Genomic DNA, 16,695 nt, shown 5'->3' with positions numbered 1-16,695 from the left:
TCACTAGACTGCCTCATAAGCCAAAAAATTGCCAATGTTCTTTGACTCGAAAAAACATGAGCGGCAGCTGGTTATGTGTACACTTTAGACTCAGTAGGAAATGTAGCCAGGGAGATAAATACAAGGAGATTCTTGGGTTATTTCAACCCCTTGAAAATTAGGTGTCCTTCAAAAAATTGGGTCAACACAACTGGTCAACGTGCAAAGAATAAATCTCAGGGAAGTGCTGAGCCATGAGTGGGGCAACTGTATCACTCATTTCTCAAAGCTCAGGAACCATCTCAGAAGATGGGGCACAAAGATGTAAGAGCCAGGGGTGAGGGGGTGGACAGAGCAAGCAGTGTCCTCTGCTTATGCCAAGGCCACTGCACTCATGAACACAGTGCAGCTGTACAAGATCAAGTCAGCCAACATTCTAACAAGAAAGAGAGGGTTCATTAATTACCACCCCTGATGGAAACTATATTTGATGACTTCTGGGAGTGAGACAGTCAGGTTTCTTTAAGGGTGGGACCCCAGGTAGGGCAAGCACATGCCAGTGGATGGCCCCAAACCCATGAGTGTATGTGCAGCCCAAATTGGACTTGAGAGATTGTGTTTCTAATGGATACAAAGTTAGGGGGATGGGGAGGTGAATCTCAGAGTCATTAGGAAGAGGAGGGGGTAAATATAACAAAAAATATTGTATAAAATTCTCAAAAATTAATAAAAATATTGCAGTACAAATTAAGTTAAAAGTAACTCATACATCCACAAAACAAACTAAAAGATTGTATAATCTTATGAAGCATTTAGACACACTTGGGACTTTAACCTACGTAGGAAAGGTAGATTAATTTTATCTCATATTACTCTGTACCTTCATCAGCAGTGCACTATCGGAGGCAACTAATAATAAGGAGAAATGATTTGTTTAATTTACAGCTTGGAGATTCACATCTCAGATGACATGGTCCCATTGGTAGGCAGTAGCAAGGGCACCAGGAGCTCATGAGGAGCCAAGCAGCCACATTTGGAGTCAGAAAGAAGAGAGAAAAAAGATGCTCACAGTCTCACAGTCCCTTCTCAAGACATGCCCCCTTTAAACTCTACCTATTAACAGTTCAGGGCACCTCCCCACCATACTCCCCTGAGGACTGGTACATATGGACACTGGCAGATACAGTGCAAGACATTGCAGCCTTGATTTTCAAAACAACTGGAAAGCATGTGTAACTGTGTATAAAATAGCAAGAGTGGGTCACAAGTAAATATTAGTGCTTGTAGGCTTCAGACCAGAAAACTGGACACAAACACACCTCGGTTTGATCCTCAGACCTCACTAACATGGGGTATAGGAGAAGATTGGGAGCAAGCATTAGTGACACATGGACTAGTTAGTTAGTAGTGGTGACAAAACTACCTGAGAAACAATCCTAAAGATTAAGGGTAAGGCAAAAATACACAAGTTGTTCCATTGGCTAAATCCTCAGATGTTTCAGGAATTGATGCTACCAGCTCACACTGGAAATGGAGATTTAAAAAAAGGAAATCAAACTGAAAAGTATTGCTTGGAGCTGATTCTTCAATTAAAAACATTGAAAATAGATTTTTTTTTTCATACGGTATACTCTGATTATGTCTTCTCTCCCTCAAACCCGACAGGTCTTTCCCACTTCTCCACCTACCCAGATCTACACCATTTTATTCTCTCGGTCATTAGAATAAAAACAAGAGTTAATAATAATAAATAATAATAATAATGTTATAAGATAAAAAAACAAAACAGAATAAGATGAAACAAATAAATGGGGTAGAGGAAACCAAACAAAAAAACATAAGAAACATATGCAGATGTTAAAACAAATACATACTGAAAACTCATAAACACAAAATCAGAAACCATAATACATAATAAAAAAGTTTATAAGGTTAAAAAGCCCCAGACAAAGCATTATGAAACAAAAAATCTTCAAAAATATGGCAGTGTTCTTTTTTTCTGTGTTGACCATCTACTACTGTCTACAGAGCCTGAGGAGGGCCCCAGGGATGACTCGGAATAGACCCGGACACCAAATCCTCAGCACAAAAGAAAGAGATTCATTACCCTGGAAGTGTAATGGGTGGATTGCACCTGCCTGTGAATCAGACAAAGGCAAACAGTAGCTGTATCTGCAGAAGTGGTTTTTAAGGGAAAGCAGGGAAATTTGTGTTAGGATGAGTTGGTAAATCCTGATTCGACCTGTTAGCCAGTGTAGCCACAATATGAATTTTGATTGCTGGGCCTTGGTGTTTTGATAGCTGGGATAGTCAGAAAAAAAGTGGTCAAATTAGGGAAAAGACCTTGGGGGCTAGCTTTAGAAATGAAATCTAACAATTTAGCAAGGAAGAAGGAAGGCAAAAGGGCAAGACCTACTTCCAGTTGTTGTTGTTTAGTATTATTATTATTGTTGAGGATTTTTATCATCTTATATTTGTAAAGATAATAGAAGTTTCTTAGAAAACCGTCCAGAAACTGCCCTCCAGTTTCCACTCCTTTTGCTGAAGACCAACAGGACTACAAAGTTTGCGATAGTGGAGCTGCTGGTGGAGAATGGAAGCCCAGCCCAGGAGAAATCAGACAAGAGCAGGGTGCACCGGGAGGCTGGAAGCATCTCCATGTGATACATGGCTGTGTAGAAAGGGGAACACAAGGTGGTCAGAAAGACCGTAAACTCCTTAACATACAAAACCGGCTTGTACAAAGATCCAAGCAGTTTGGTCCCAAACTGAGGTGAGCACTTCAATTTTTATTCACATGCTTTGTTTTCTCGTAAGAATCAAAGTTGCCCAAATTAAAATCTTTATGCTAATATTACTATATTTCCCTTAAAAAGAAAACAAAAAAAGAAAGAAAACTGTTATTTTAATGACTTGAAGGAAAGAAGATACACTGTGCAAGAAGCAGAAAGTGTTACTGTATTTAAAACAAAATGAACTACTGCTTGCACACAGAAAGAAACAGTGGGATAAAGAGCATTGCCATTTAGAAAGAGTTCTTTAAACGGAATAGCTCATCACTGAACTGAAAAACTGAAGAAGAAAGAGATTATTCAGAAACCAGTTATGCCCAATTAAAATACTGTCACATTTCTAAAGCTGAAATCAGAACATTAAAGACCTGTTGTAATAATTATGAAGTCCCAAAGGATTGTGTGAACATCAACCCAACGTCAAAATTAAGTGTGAAGAATAAAGGTCATTTGGAGTACTCTGTGTTTCTTAAGAGTTTCCCTGCCTTGCTAAAGCATCTAGGTGAGAATGGGCTTCCACCAAATGGAACACATCAGCTGGCAAAGAGAAAGATACAGAATTGAGGAGACAGTGAACACTCCACAGAAAACAAAACACAGTTTTCAGTAACAGTACCAGGAACTCTGACACAACTGTACCCCAGTGTAATGGCCCGTTCTGCTGCTCCGGTCTGCGGGTCAGGTCTAGCAAGAGAGAGAGTGGGGACGGAGACGGGAAGAATGGAGACGAGACAGAGTCTGATCTGGAGATGAGGCAGAGTCTGCAGAGTCTGTTGTGGTCTCTCCTCAAGTCTCTCCTTTTATATCTCTCCTTTAATCTCGCCTTGAGTCTTGCCTTGAGTCTCTCAAGTGCTGGGATTAAAGGCGTGTGCCACCACTGCCTGGTCTTGATTGAAAGGAAATCATGGGTATATCAAGATAATTATCAGAGTGTGCTCAGCTGTTGTAGGCTGTTGAAAACAAGTCTCTTGTCAGGGTATATGGCTCAAGATGGCTGCAAAGATGATAGCCACTTTCTGCTCAGTGTCGGCTCCCAACACCCCAGCAGAGAAGAATACCAATAGGCATTAGAGTGAGGGTCTAACTCCATAGTCTTCAAAGAATGAGTTCTCCAGGAAGATAAAGCTAATGGTCCCCTTGCTGCAGCTCAGCATCCTGAGAGGATATCCAGGCAACTACAGCCTCCAGGGAAAACAAAATGTTGTGCTCAGAAGGCAAACAATCATGATCCACTGTGGGCTCCTCTCTCTGTTGCATTGAACTCTGTCAGGAGATGAGTGTTGAGAAGTGGCACTTGTGCAGTCAGGATGGACAGTGGTGAAAGTGAGATGGATCTGTAAATTCCACAACCAGAAGTGGCCAGTAAGCCACTTCAGGCCAATAAGCCAAGAACTGGCAAGAAAATGTGTTACTCAGAGATGCAGAAACACATCCCAAATAGTCCACAAGAAGTAGATAGAAAAATCTTGTAAGATTTATTGCTTCTTTTTTTCATCCCTTTTCATAGTGTATCTTTTGAAGTGAATTGCTGAGGCCGTCCATCCATACTCAGAGAGTAGAATTAGGATCCAATTCTTACAGAGACATGTAGCCAGGTGAGGGAGGAATTAAGATCTACATCCTAAGAGCTATATTGTTATGTTAATATTTTGAAGTGTAAGTCTATGTGTTTATTTTAATATGTTTTTATCAATGTAGACTAATAGATTCATTTTTAATTGAATTACCTTTCTCTGCCTTTGATTAACTTATTTTGTGAATTATTTTTAATTTATTAAATATTTTGTCCATTTTCTTTTATGTGTATGCGCATTTTGCCTGCATGTATGTCTCAAGTACAGGCAGTGCCTGAAGAGATCAGAAGAGGACATCAGATCCCCTAGGTCTGGAGTTACAGACAGTTGTGAGCAGCCATGTGGGTACTGAGAAGCGAACCCTGGGCTCTCTGGAAGAGCATCTGGTGCTCTTAACCTCTGACCAACTCTGCAGGCCCCACTGTGAGTCATTTTTAGCCTTGCTTATATTCAAGAATTTGAACGTTTTGTTATGAGCATGTGGACCACTGCCCTATAATAACTTGCCTTTTCCATAATATTATTTCTTTTCTTTTCCTTTTTTTCTTTTTTCCATTAATTAATTTATTTATTTATTCACTTTACATCTCAATCATAGTCCCTCTTGCCCTCCTCTCCTCCCAGACCCACCTTTACAAATACCTCCCCCCCACTATCCTCTCCCCTTCTCAGAGAAGGGGCTTGAAGACTCCTTTGGGAACCACCCTGCCCTGGGATGTCAAGTCACAGCAAGACTAAACACATCCTTCTTTCCTACTGGGGCCCACCCAGGGAGTCCAATTAGGGGAAGGGGATCCAATGGTAGGCAACAGAATCAGTGATAGCCCAACTTCCCATTAAAATTGTTAGGAAACCAACATAAAGACCAAGTTACACATCTGCTAGATAAGTGTAGCGGGTCTATTTCCAGTCCCTGCATGCTCTTTGGTTGGTGGTTAAGTCTCTGTGAGCCCCGATAGGCCCAGGTCAGTTTACTCAGAAAGTCTTCTTGAGGTGTCCCAGTTCACACAAAGCTATTCTCTACTCTTCCATAAGACTTCCCAAGCCTGACTATGGGTCTCTCCATCTGTTTCTGTCTGATGCTGGATGAAGCCTCTCAGGAGACAGAGAATCTAGGCTCCTGTCTGTGGGAAAAAAAGCCATGTCGGAGGAGGTGTCCCGAGGGGTTTCTATGCGGCCAATGGGTCCCACATGCAGGAGAAACGTCTAAGGTTTCAGAGGCTGGGGGCTTTGCGATGGCAGACCCCAATGACACGAGAAAGTCCTTGGTTCCAAAAGGGTTTATTGTCATGGCGGATGGTGGATGGATTTGGATGTACCCCCCTAAAACTCAGAGCAGTCCTCAGTTAAATAGGGAGGGAGAAAGGGGAGGTTCTGGGGAAGCATGCTTAATTTGCTCCGCCCTCTGGCCTTCATTAGTATGTAAATCCCTATGGCCTGAGGCCTGTGGTCACACCCTCTACCTGTGCACTTTGGGAGGGGCTGTAATGGCCTACGTGACTGAACAATGTAGGTCTATGGAGACTAGACTGTATTTCAGGACTCTGGGTTCTGGGGACATGGCCGAACGCCTGCCGGTTCTCACTTAGAGTCTCGGGGTTCCAGGCCCATGCCCAGCCACGAACCAGGATACCCTTACGCAGTCCCACACCTGTCTACTAGCATAGAAGAATATCATTAATAGTGTCAGCAGTTGGCTCTCTCTCCGATGGGATGGGTCTCAAGTTGGGCCAGTAGTTGGTTGGCCATTCCCTCAGTCTCTAGTCCATCTTTATCCCTGTGCCTCTTGTAAGCAGGACAAACTTTGGGTTGAAGGTTTTGTGGGCGATTTGATGTACCCCTCCCTCCACTGGAGGTCCTGCCTGGCTACAGGAGGTGGCCACTTCAGTCTCCATGTCTTCACTGCTGGGAGTCTCAACTGTGGTTACCCCTGTAGATTCCAGAAGCCTCTCCTGACCCTGGTCTACAGCTAATCCCAGAGATGCTCCTCACCCATTTCCATTCTCACTCCTAGATGACTCTGCCCTCCTAACATACACCTGATCACCATCTCCATTTCTCTCCTCACTCACTCTCCCATCCATTTCCCTTCCTCCATCTATCTCCGATGACTATTTTATTTCCCTTCTGAGTAAAATTCATGCATCCTCCCTTGAGCACTCGTTATTACCTAGTTTCTTTGGGTCTCTGGATAGTAACATGGTCATTCTATACTTTATGGCTAATGTCCACATATAACTGAGTACATACCATACATGTCATTCTGTCTCACTCAGGATGATATTTTCTAGTTCCATCCATTTGCCTGCAAATTTCATGATGTCTTTGTTTTAAATATGTGAGTATTATTTCATTTTGTAGATGTACCAAATTTTCTTTCTCCATTCTTCAGTTGAGGGTCATCTAGGTTATCTCTGGTTTCTGGTTATTACAAATAAAGCTGATATAAATGTAGTTGAACAAGTGTCCAGTGGGACATCTTTTGGGTATATATACCCATTAGTGATATAGCTGGATCTTGGGGTAGAACTATTCTCAATTTTCTGAGAAACCACCAAATTGATTTTCAGAGTATTTGTACAAGTTTGCACTCCTACCACCAGGAAGAGTATTCCCCTTGCTCTACATCCTTGCCAGCATGCACTGTCCCTTGAGTTAGCAATTCCAATGGATATAAGGTGGAACTTCAGAGTCCTTTTGAGATGCATTTCCCTGATGTGTAAGGATGTTGAACATTTCTTTAAGTGCTTCTTGGACACTAGAGATTCCTCTGTTGAGAATTATCTGTTTAGCTCTGTACCCATTTCTTAATTGGGTTGTTTGGTTTGTTGGTGTCTAATTTCTTGAATTTTTTATATGTTTTGAATATTTGTCCTGTTGGATATAGGGTTGTTGAAGATGTTTTTCCCAATCTGTAGGCTGATGTTTTGTCCTATTGATAGTGTCCTTTGCCTTGCAAAAGCTTTTCAGTTTCATGAGATCACATTTATTGTTTATATTAGTGCCTGAGCTATTAGAATTCTGTTCAGGAATTTGTCTCCTGTGCCAATGAGTTCAAGGCAGTTGCCACATTCTCTTCTATTAGCTTTAGAGTGTCTGGTTTTACGTTGAAATATTTGATCCACTTCGATTTGAGGTTTGTACAGGATGATAGATATGGGTCTATTTGCATTCGTCTATATGCAGACATCCAGTTAAACCAGCACCATTTGTTGAAGATGCTTTCTCTTTTTCATTGTATGGTTTGGGCTTCTTGGGAAAACATCAAATGTCTATAAGTGTATGGGTTTATTTCTGGGTCTTTAATTCTATTCCATTGATCAGTCAGTTTTTATGTCAATATTGTGTAGTTTTTCATTAGTATTACTCTGTAGTAGTGTAGCTTGAAATCAGGGATGCAAATACCTCCAGTAGTTGAGGATTGCTTTAGCTATCCTCAGTTTTTTGTTTTCTAATATGATATTGAAAATTGTTCTTTCAAATTCTATAAAGAATTGTATTGGACTTTTGATGGAAATTGCATAGAATCTATAGATTACTTTTGCTGAAATGACTATATTCACTATGTTAATTCTACTGATTCATGAACAGGGAAATCTTTCCATCTTCTGATATCTTCTTCAATTTCTTTCTTCAGAAACTTAAAGTTCTTGTCATACAAGTCTTTCATTTGCTTGGTTAGAGTTATACCAAAATATTTTATATTATTTGTGGCTATGGTAAATGGTGTTATTTCCCTAATTTCTTTCTCAGTCCATTTATTATTTATATAAAAGAGGATTACTGATTTTTTTTTTTTAGTTAATTTTGTATCCAGCCACTTTGCCGAAGGTGTTTACTAGCTGTAAGAGTTCTTTGGTAGAACTTTTGGGGTCACTTATATATACTATCATATCACCTACAATTAATGATACTTTGACTTCTTCCTTTGCAATTTGTATATCCTTGATATCCTTTATTTGTCTTACTGCTCTCAGTGGAAATTCAAGTACTATGTTGAATACATACAAAGACCTTGTCTTTTCCCTGATTTTTAGAGGAATTGATTTAAGTTTGTCTCCAATTAATTTGATGTTGGCTATTGAATTGTTGTATATTGCTCTTATTAGGTTTAGGTATGTACCTTATATTTCATGATCTCTCCAAGACTTTTAACATAAAGATGTGTTAGATTTTATCAAAGGCTTTTTCAGCATCTAATGAGATGATCATATGTTTATTCATATGGTGGATTGCACTGACAGATTTTCATATATCTATCTAGAAAATTCTCCCATTTTGCTTAGATTTTCTAATTTTGCGGAATACGTGTTTTTAAAGTAAGACTTGATCTTTTGAATTTTCTCAATGTCTGTTGTATCTTCCTTTCATTTCAGATTTTGTTAATTTGGAAACTATCTCTCTACTTTTTAGTTAGTTTGACTAAGGGTTTGTCTATTTTATTGATTTTCTCAAAGAACCAGCTCTTGGTTTCATTGATTCTTTGTATTTTTCTCTTTGTTTCTAACTTACTGATTTCAGTCCTTTGTTTGATTATTTCCTGCCATATATTCCTCTTGGATGTGTTTGCTTCATTTTTTTCCTGGAGTTTTCATGTATATTTCTAAATTGCTAGTATGATAATTCTCCGTTTTTTAATGTAGGTACTTAGTGCTATGAACTTAGCACTGCTTTCATTGAGTCCTATGAGTTTAGGTATGTTATGCCTTCACTCTCATTGAATTCTAGAAAGTTTTTAAGTTTTTTCTTATTTCTTACCTGACCCAGTGATCAAGTAAAGAGTGGAAGAACGTTTGTTTCTTTAAATGGCATGTATGCCTAATTTGAAGAACTTAAAAGTAAAATAATAATAGCAATGAGGACAATAAAAAATAATAACAACAATAACAACAACAATTTTTTAAAGTGTTCAATATCAACATCCCCAGTCATCAGAGAAATGCAAATGAACACTACCTTGAGATAGCAACTTACTGTACTCAGAAGGGCTACTATCACAACAAATGGTGGAGAGGGTGTAGGGAAGGAGGAACTCTGATTCACCACTGATGTGAGTGCAAATTGATATGGCTATATGGAAATTAGTTGTGATTCCTCAAAAAATCAAAAACAGAATGACTGAGTGAACCATCCACACCACTCCTGGGTGCATACTCAGAGAATTCTATGTCCTACCATGGAAATATTTACATGTTTACATATTTACATATTTAGCATGTTTATTGCTGCTCTATTTATTATAGCAAGGAAACGGCACCAGCTTAGATTTCTATCAACAAGAGAATGAATAATAAAAATGTGGAAGGCATAATATTAAGGAAGAACCAAAGTCAAAAAGTAAAACGACTCATGGTATCCCAGATGTGTAGATCCTACCCTGTCATATATGTATGTTAAACAGAAGTAAGCAGAATAGTATAACCTTTAGAAAGGAAACTGAGAGAGAGGAATATTAGGTGATGAGGAAGGATAAAATGTTGATCTAAAATAGACATGACTCATGAAAGAGGATAGAAAGATATTTTATCTTGGTTTAAGTCCTGTCATATCTTTTTTTCCTTTGTGGTGAATAAGTACACTTAAAAAATGTAATTAATAATGACCCAAACTATATATAAAGACTCAACAAAATAAAAGAGTATTAGATATTAAAGTCTTTCATGAACATAGTCACAAAAATATTCAACAAAATATTTGCAAACCAAATCCAAGAACACATCAAAATGGTCATCCAATATGATTAAGTAGGCTTTGTCCCAGAGACACAGGGATAGTTCAACATGTGAAAATCAGTAAATGTAGCCCACCATGTAAGTATACTAAAAGAAAAAAAACACATATGATCATCACATTGCATACAAAAAAAAAGGCCTTTGATGATACCTTTTTCATGATTTAACACCCTTTCATGATAAAAATCTTGGAGAGAATAGGGATATAGGGACATACCTCAATACAATAAATGCAATTTACAGCAATCCTATAGCCAACATCAACTTGAATCATATCAAAAACAATCTATAGATTCAATGCAATCCCCATTAAAATTCAAGCACAACTCTTCCTGGTTCTTGAAATTACAATTTCTAGCTTCATATAGAAACACACACGCGTGCATACACACACAAACACACACAAAACCTGAACAATTAAAAAAATGCAGGAACTCTCACCATTGCTGATCTCAAGTTATACGACAAAGCTATATAGTAATAAAAGCAACATAGTAACCATAAAAATAGCCATAAGAACAGACATGTTGATCGAAGGAATTAAATGGAAAATCCAGACATAAACCCATACACCTATGAACACTTTGTGTTTTTACAAAGAAGCCAGAAATATGCACAGGAAAAAGACAGTACCTTCAACAAACAGTGCCAATCAAACTTTATGGATTCATGTGGAAGAAGGTAAGTACATCCGTACCTATCACCCTGAATAAAATTCAATTATAAATGGGTCAAAGACCTCAACATAAAACCAGATACTGAAACTGATAGAAAAAGTGGAGAGTAGGCTTGAACTCATTAGCACAAGAGAAGACTTTCTGAACAAAACACCATTAGCACAGACACAAGATCAACAATTAATAGAGAGGACCTCATAAAACTGAAAAGCTCTGGAAAGCAAAGGATGCCATCAATGGGACAAAGAGTCAGCCTAGAGAATAGAAAAAAAAAAAGGTTTGACCAATTCCATATCTGATCGATGTCTAATATCCAAAATATATAAAGAACTCAAGAAACTATATATCAAAAACCAAATAATTCAATTTTAAAATGGAATATAAATCTAAACAGAGATTTTTCAATAGAGGAATATCAAATGTCTGAGAAATAGTTAAAGAAATGCTCAATATCCTTAGTCATCAAGTAAATACAAACCAAAACATCTTTGAGATTTCATCTCACACCTGTCAGATTAGCTAAAATCAAAAAAAATATAAATGACAGCTTATGATGGTGAGGATGTGGAATAAGGGAACACTCTTCCATTTCTGGTTGGAGTGAAACCTTGTATAGCCACTATGGAAATCAGTATGGTGGTTCCTCAGAAAAATTAGAAATTGATATATCTCAAGAGCCAGATATACCTCTCTGGGGCATATACTCAGTGGACATTCTATCCTACCACGGGGTCACTTGCTCCACTATGTTTACTGCAGCTTTATTTATAATAGCGAGAAGCTGGGAACAACTTAAATGCCCCTGACCCAAAATAAAGATAAAGGAAATGTGGTACATTTTACATGACTGAATATTACGCTGCTGTTTAAAAAATAAATGAGATTGTGAAGTTCACAAGCAAATTGATGGAACTAGAAAAAAAAAAAACATCATCCTTATGAAGTATCCCAGACCCAGGAATGTGGTATTCATTCACTTATAAGTGGGTAGCAGCTGCTACATAAATAATAACAAAGCTACAATCCACAGGCCCAGGGAGGCTAGATAACAAGAAGGTCTGTAGCAATGCCCGGATCTCCCAGAGAAGGGGAAATAACAGATTTTGTGAATGGTCTGGTGGTAGGTGGGAACAGGAGTGGGAAGGATCAGGTGTGAGGGAGTAGGGATGAAGGAAAATAGTGCAGCAAAAAACAGGTGGAATTCAGTGGTGCTTGGGAGTGCTGTAGAAACTTACTGCAGTAGAAACTAAGAAAGCCTGGAGTCTATGAAGGTGACTCCAGTGAGAATTTTTAGTACTGGAGAATCTGGAGTCCAACCTGGCCAACTTTTGTAGCTAAACAAGGCTTTCAGTGGTGGGACAGGGTTGTATTTGATTGAGTTGTTTTTTGAGGGGGTCCTGTACAGATCTCTAAATATCCCAGGCTGACAGAGGCTGCTCTCTAAAAACTGGCAAAGGACCCCACTGCAGAGGCCACATCCACGCAGCTCATTGGACATAGCGAGTTCGAGCTGGTGCCTGTATAGGGCCTTCACCTCTATGTTCTGGTTTCTGGTGTAAAGAGATACTCTGCAGGCTATGAAAAGAGAATCCTGGACACCAAGCCCGCCACAAAACCCTCCCCACCTACTATCTCTCCTGCTTGCTAGGGCAATGGATATGCAGAACTTGTAGGATTGGCCAATTAGTGTCAGGTTTAACTTAAGTCCCATGCTACAAGAGGTAGCCCATTCTGCATACTACCTGACTGGCCAGAAACCAGAGACTGCATAGCCCAGCTCAGAGACCTAGGGTAGAAACAAATATTACTAGAAAAAAAAAATCAGTGAAATGATTCTTACTGATACTCTGCTATACTCATATACTCATATGTCACCAGAGAGGGTTTATCCAGCGGCTGACAGGAGTAGGCGCAAACACCCAAAGCCAGACATTATGGGGAAATCGAGTCTAAATCAGAGGCCTCCATTGGATTCTACCCTCAGAGCTCTAGGAATAACTAACAGAAGAGGAAGCAGAAAGGTTACTGGAGTCAGAGGGGATGGAGGACACCAGAAAAACATGGCCCTGGCCCTGCAAATCAGTTAAGTGGGGCTCACATGTGTTCAGAGACTGAAGAAGCAAGCATGAGTCTGCATGGGGCTGCACCAGGTCCTCTGCATATATGTTATGGCTGTTAGCTTGGTGTTTTGGTGGGACTGCTGACGTTAGAAGCAGGTATTATTCTCTTTTGCCTGCTCTTTGGACTCTTTTCCTTATATTTTGTAAGGGGAGGTTCTGATACTAAGGTCTTGTTCTCTAATTGGGTCTTGATTTGTCAATAATGAAGGCTGGGAGTCAATTGCTGGGCAGAAGGTACAGACAGAAAGTCCCACCTGTACCTTCTAGGTCCTGGAGGAAAAAAAGATGCAGGAAAGAATTGGAAGGCTTTTCGGCCATGCTTTGGAACAAGAACACAGCAATCTCAGGGGGAACTGGGGATGTGGCCTCCACTACAGGCAATTGGCCAAGGATGTTTTGGAAGGGGCTAGGTGGGACTAGCCACTAAGTTTAGGGCAAGTGGAGAGATGGAGATAATAAACTGGAAAGGGCATGCTTTTCCAGGTGGGAGACATCTGCGCCCAACAATTGTGCCACGGAAGGCAATTCTAAAGTGACTAGCTGTGTGTCCTTTACGGATTCAAGGGTCATGGGAGAGTGCTGGGGGAGTGGTCACCTCTCGGAGCTTAAGACAGGTAGAAAGGGAAGCTGGGAGGGGCTGGTAGCATGGCCCTTCCCGGGCAAAGGCAGTAGGGTTTTGTTTTGTTTTGTTTTTAACTACCCCCAACGCTATTTGATTCCCTTGTCCAGTCTTGATACGAGGGCTTTTGCCTTGTCTTATAGTATCTTGTTTGGTCATGTTTGGTTGTTGTTTCCTTCTCAGAGGCCTGTTCGTTTCTAAAAAGAAATGAAGAGGAAGTGGATCTGGGGGTAAGAGGAGGTGAGGAGGAGCTGGGAGGAGTGGAGAGGGGATGTACTATATAAGAGAAGAATTGAGAAAGAGAGAGAGAGTAAGAGAGAGAGAGAGACAGACAGACAGACAGACAGACAGAGACAGAGAGACAGAGACAGAGAGACAGAGACAGACAGAGAGACAGAGACAGACAGAGAGACAGAGACAGACAGAGAGACAGAGAGAGAGAGAGACAGAGAGGTAAAATCCTAAGAAATAAGGCTCCATAGTTTCAGAATGGCCATTATAACTGTATAGAAGTTCACTGAAATATGTAAAGTTTGGAATCGACTGTTTATTTGAATAATCACTGTTATCTAGTTATGTGATGTTTCTATTTTCATGTTCATCGCAATTAAATAGTTTCATTTAATATTAAAAAGGCTATGACTGGTCTTCCTTAAAACTCTCAAGGACATCAAAAACAAAGTCTAATGTGATGGCCTAGCTAAGAAGAGCCTCAGGCAACTTGACAGCTGAGTGCAATCTCACATTCACAGCAGGATCATGGAGTAGAAAAACAGCAACAGGTGAAACTAAGGCAAGCTGGATGAACTGAAGGATTTAATTAATAATAATTCATCAGTACTGGTTCACTAATTACAATTACTTCATCATTACAAGATAGAAGAAACTGGCTAAGAAGGTCATGAGAACTCAGTACTACACTCTTAATATTCCTTTAATCCTACAAAACAAAAATTTTAAAAGGCATTATTGTAAGGGGTTATGTATACATGTTAAGAATATACAGCAATAGAATAATAAGACATCAATGTCCTAATGTTATGTGAGTAGGAATTTGCAACCAAGTGTGAATTTTTTAACGACAATAAAACATCGTAAGTATTATTAGAAATCACTTATCTCAGGATTCTAAGGATCATGTCTGTGAGTCAGGATTCTTGATCCAGAGACAAAGGCTACAATGGGATGGAGCTGGAAGCCATCACCAAGAGTAACTGGAATGAGATTGTGGACAGCTTCAATGACATGAATCTCTCAGAATCCTCCTCTGTGGTGTTTATGCCTGTGGTTATGAGAAGCCCTCTGTTATTCAGCAGCAAGCTAGTCTTCCTTGTATCAAGGGTTATAATGTGATTGCTCAAGCCCAGTCTGAGACTGGGAAAACAGCTACGTTTGCCATATCAGTTCTGCAGCAATTTGAATTAGATCTAAAGGCCAATCAGGCTTTGATTCTAGCACCCACTTCTGAATTGGCTCAGCTGATACAAAAGGTGGTTATGGCATTAGGAGAATACATGGGTGCCTCTTGTCATGCCTGTATTAGGGCCACCAACATGCATGGTGAGGTACAGAAGCTGCAAATGGAACTTCCCCATATCATCACAGGCACCCCTTGCTGGGTGATTGATATACTTAGCTGGAGATACCTATTCCCCAAATACATCAAGTTCTTCACACTGGATGAAGCAGACGAAATGTTAAGCCATGGGTACAAGGACCAGATCTACAATATGTTCCAAAAGCTCAACAATAAAACATAGATAGTTTTATTGTCTGATACAGTGTCTTCTAATGTCCTTGAGGTGGTCAAGAACTTCATGAGAGACCTCATTCGGATTCTTGTCAAGAAGAAAGAGTTGACCCTGGAGGGTATCCACCAATTCTACATCAATGTGGAATGGGAGGAGTGGAAACTTGACACCTTGTGTGTCTTCAATGAAACACTGACCATCACCCAGGCAATAAGCTTTCCTAATATCAGAAGGAAGGTGGATTGGCTCAGTGAGAAGGTTCAAGCCTGGGATTTCAGTGTTTTTGACACGCATGGAGATATGGACCAAAAGGAGCAAGATGTGATCATGAGGGAGTTCCAGTCTGGCTCTATCAGGGTATTAATTACCACTGACCTGTTGGCCAGAGGCATTGATGTGCAGCAGGTTTCCTTAGTCTTCAATTATGACTTTCCACCAACAGAGAAATTTACATACATCCACAAAATTGGTCGAGATGGTCGGTTTGGTCGTTTGGTTGTGGCTATTAATATATCCAAGGGATGGACAGCTTGGATTTTTTGTTGCTGTCTTGTTTTTTGTTTTGTTTTGTTTTGTTTTGTTTCTCTCTGTTTGAATAAATGTCACTTTTAAGGAAAAAAAAAGAAATCACTTACCTCAAAAAAATGTAGATAGGACATTGATAGAGAAGTCTATGCCAAGTCTCTGCCAGCTTAATGGCTAAAATGAGTATCACTCCATCCTATAGATTTCACATAATGATCAATGTAGAAACTGAGGACAGGTAGACATTTCTAGATTGCTTTGTTATATAATTTTTCAATACAATAACAGCAACAAAACGATCTTCCATTAAAATACCTCATCGATCTAACCAAAAAATGGTATAACTCAGCAAATGCAAAACTCTGAGTTCAATCCCCAGCATGTGTGCACATGCGTGTACACACACGGGCACACACACACATTTCTACTAATACATTCACTATATCCACATGTCTTTCTCAATAACTCATTCTGTGACTTGGATCTCTTAGGAAAGTTCTCAAGAGGTAATCCAGAGCATATCATGGGAGCAGCAAGTTATATTGAGCTGTGTAATCTTGTAGTGCTTACACTCAGCAAGCCTGAATATGCTGGCTCCACATATTATTAATGGCTGTTTCAGCTCTGCAACCCTTACCAATTTGTCTGCAGCTTTTATGTGAATGCAAATTAGGAGACCCTGTCTTGTTGATCCTGATAATGTGTAGTGAAGGTTTGCAAATCTATAGGCTGAGAAAGACGAGGAACTGCCGTGAGAACTGGAGTCATAATTCAGACTCACACTCAGTGGATGCTCCCTGGGAAAACCTCCTGTTGATTATATGGATGCTGATGGCAAAGACGCACATGAATAACTTGAACTAAATCTTTGTAAAATGTCAGAGTCGGGCTCATGAGTGATTCTAAATTAGCAAACTATTCATATA

General features: G+C 39.7%; 1 pseudogene; it reads left to right on the top strand.

Moving 5' to 3' along the window:
- Nucleotides 1–14,630: 14,630 nt before the first annotated feature.
- LOC114610975 lies at nt 14,631–16,431 on the top strand (annotated as a pseudogene).
- Nucleotides 16,432–16,695: the final 264 nt, after the last annotated feature.

The sequence above is a fragment of the Grammomys surdaster genome, unplaced genomic scaffold (genome assembly GCF_004785775.1).
Source record: "Grammomys surdaster isolate TR1022 unplaced genomic scaffold, NIH_TR_1.0 126066, whole genome shotgun sequence".
Classification (NCBI taxonomy): domain Eukaryota; kingdom Metazoa; phylum Chordata; class Mammalia; order Rodentia; family Muridae; genus Grammomys; species Grammomys surdaster.
Note: the sequence above shows the minus strand (reverse complement) of the source record. Positions and strands in the feature narration are given on the sequence as shown.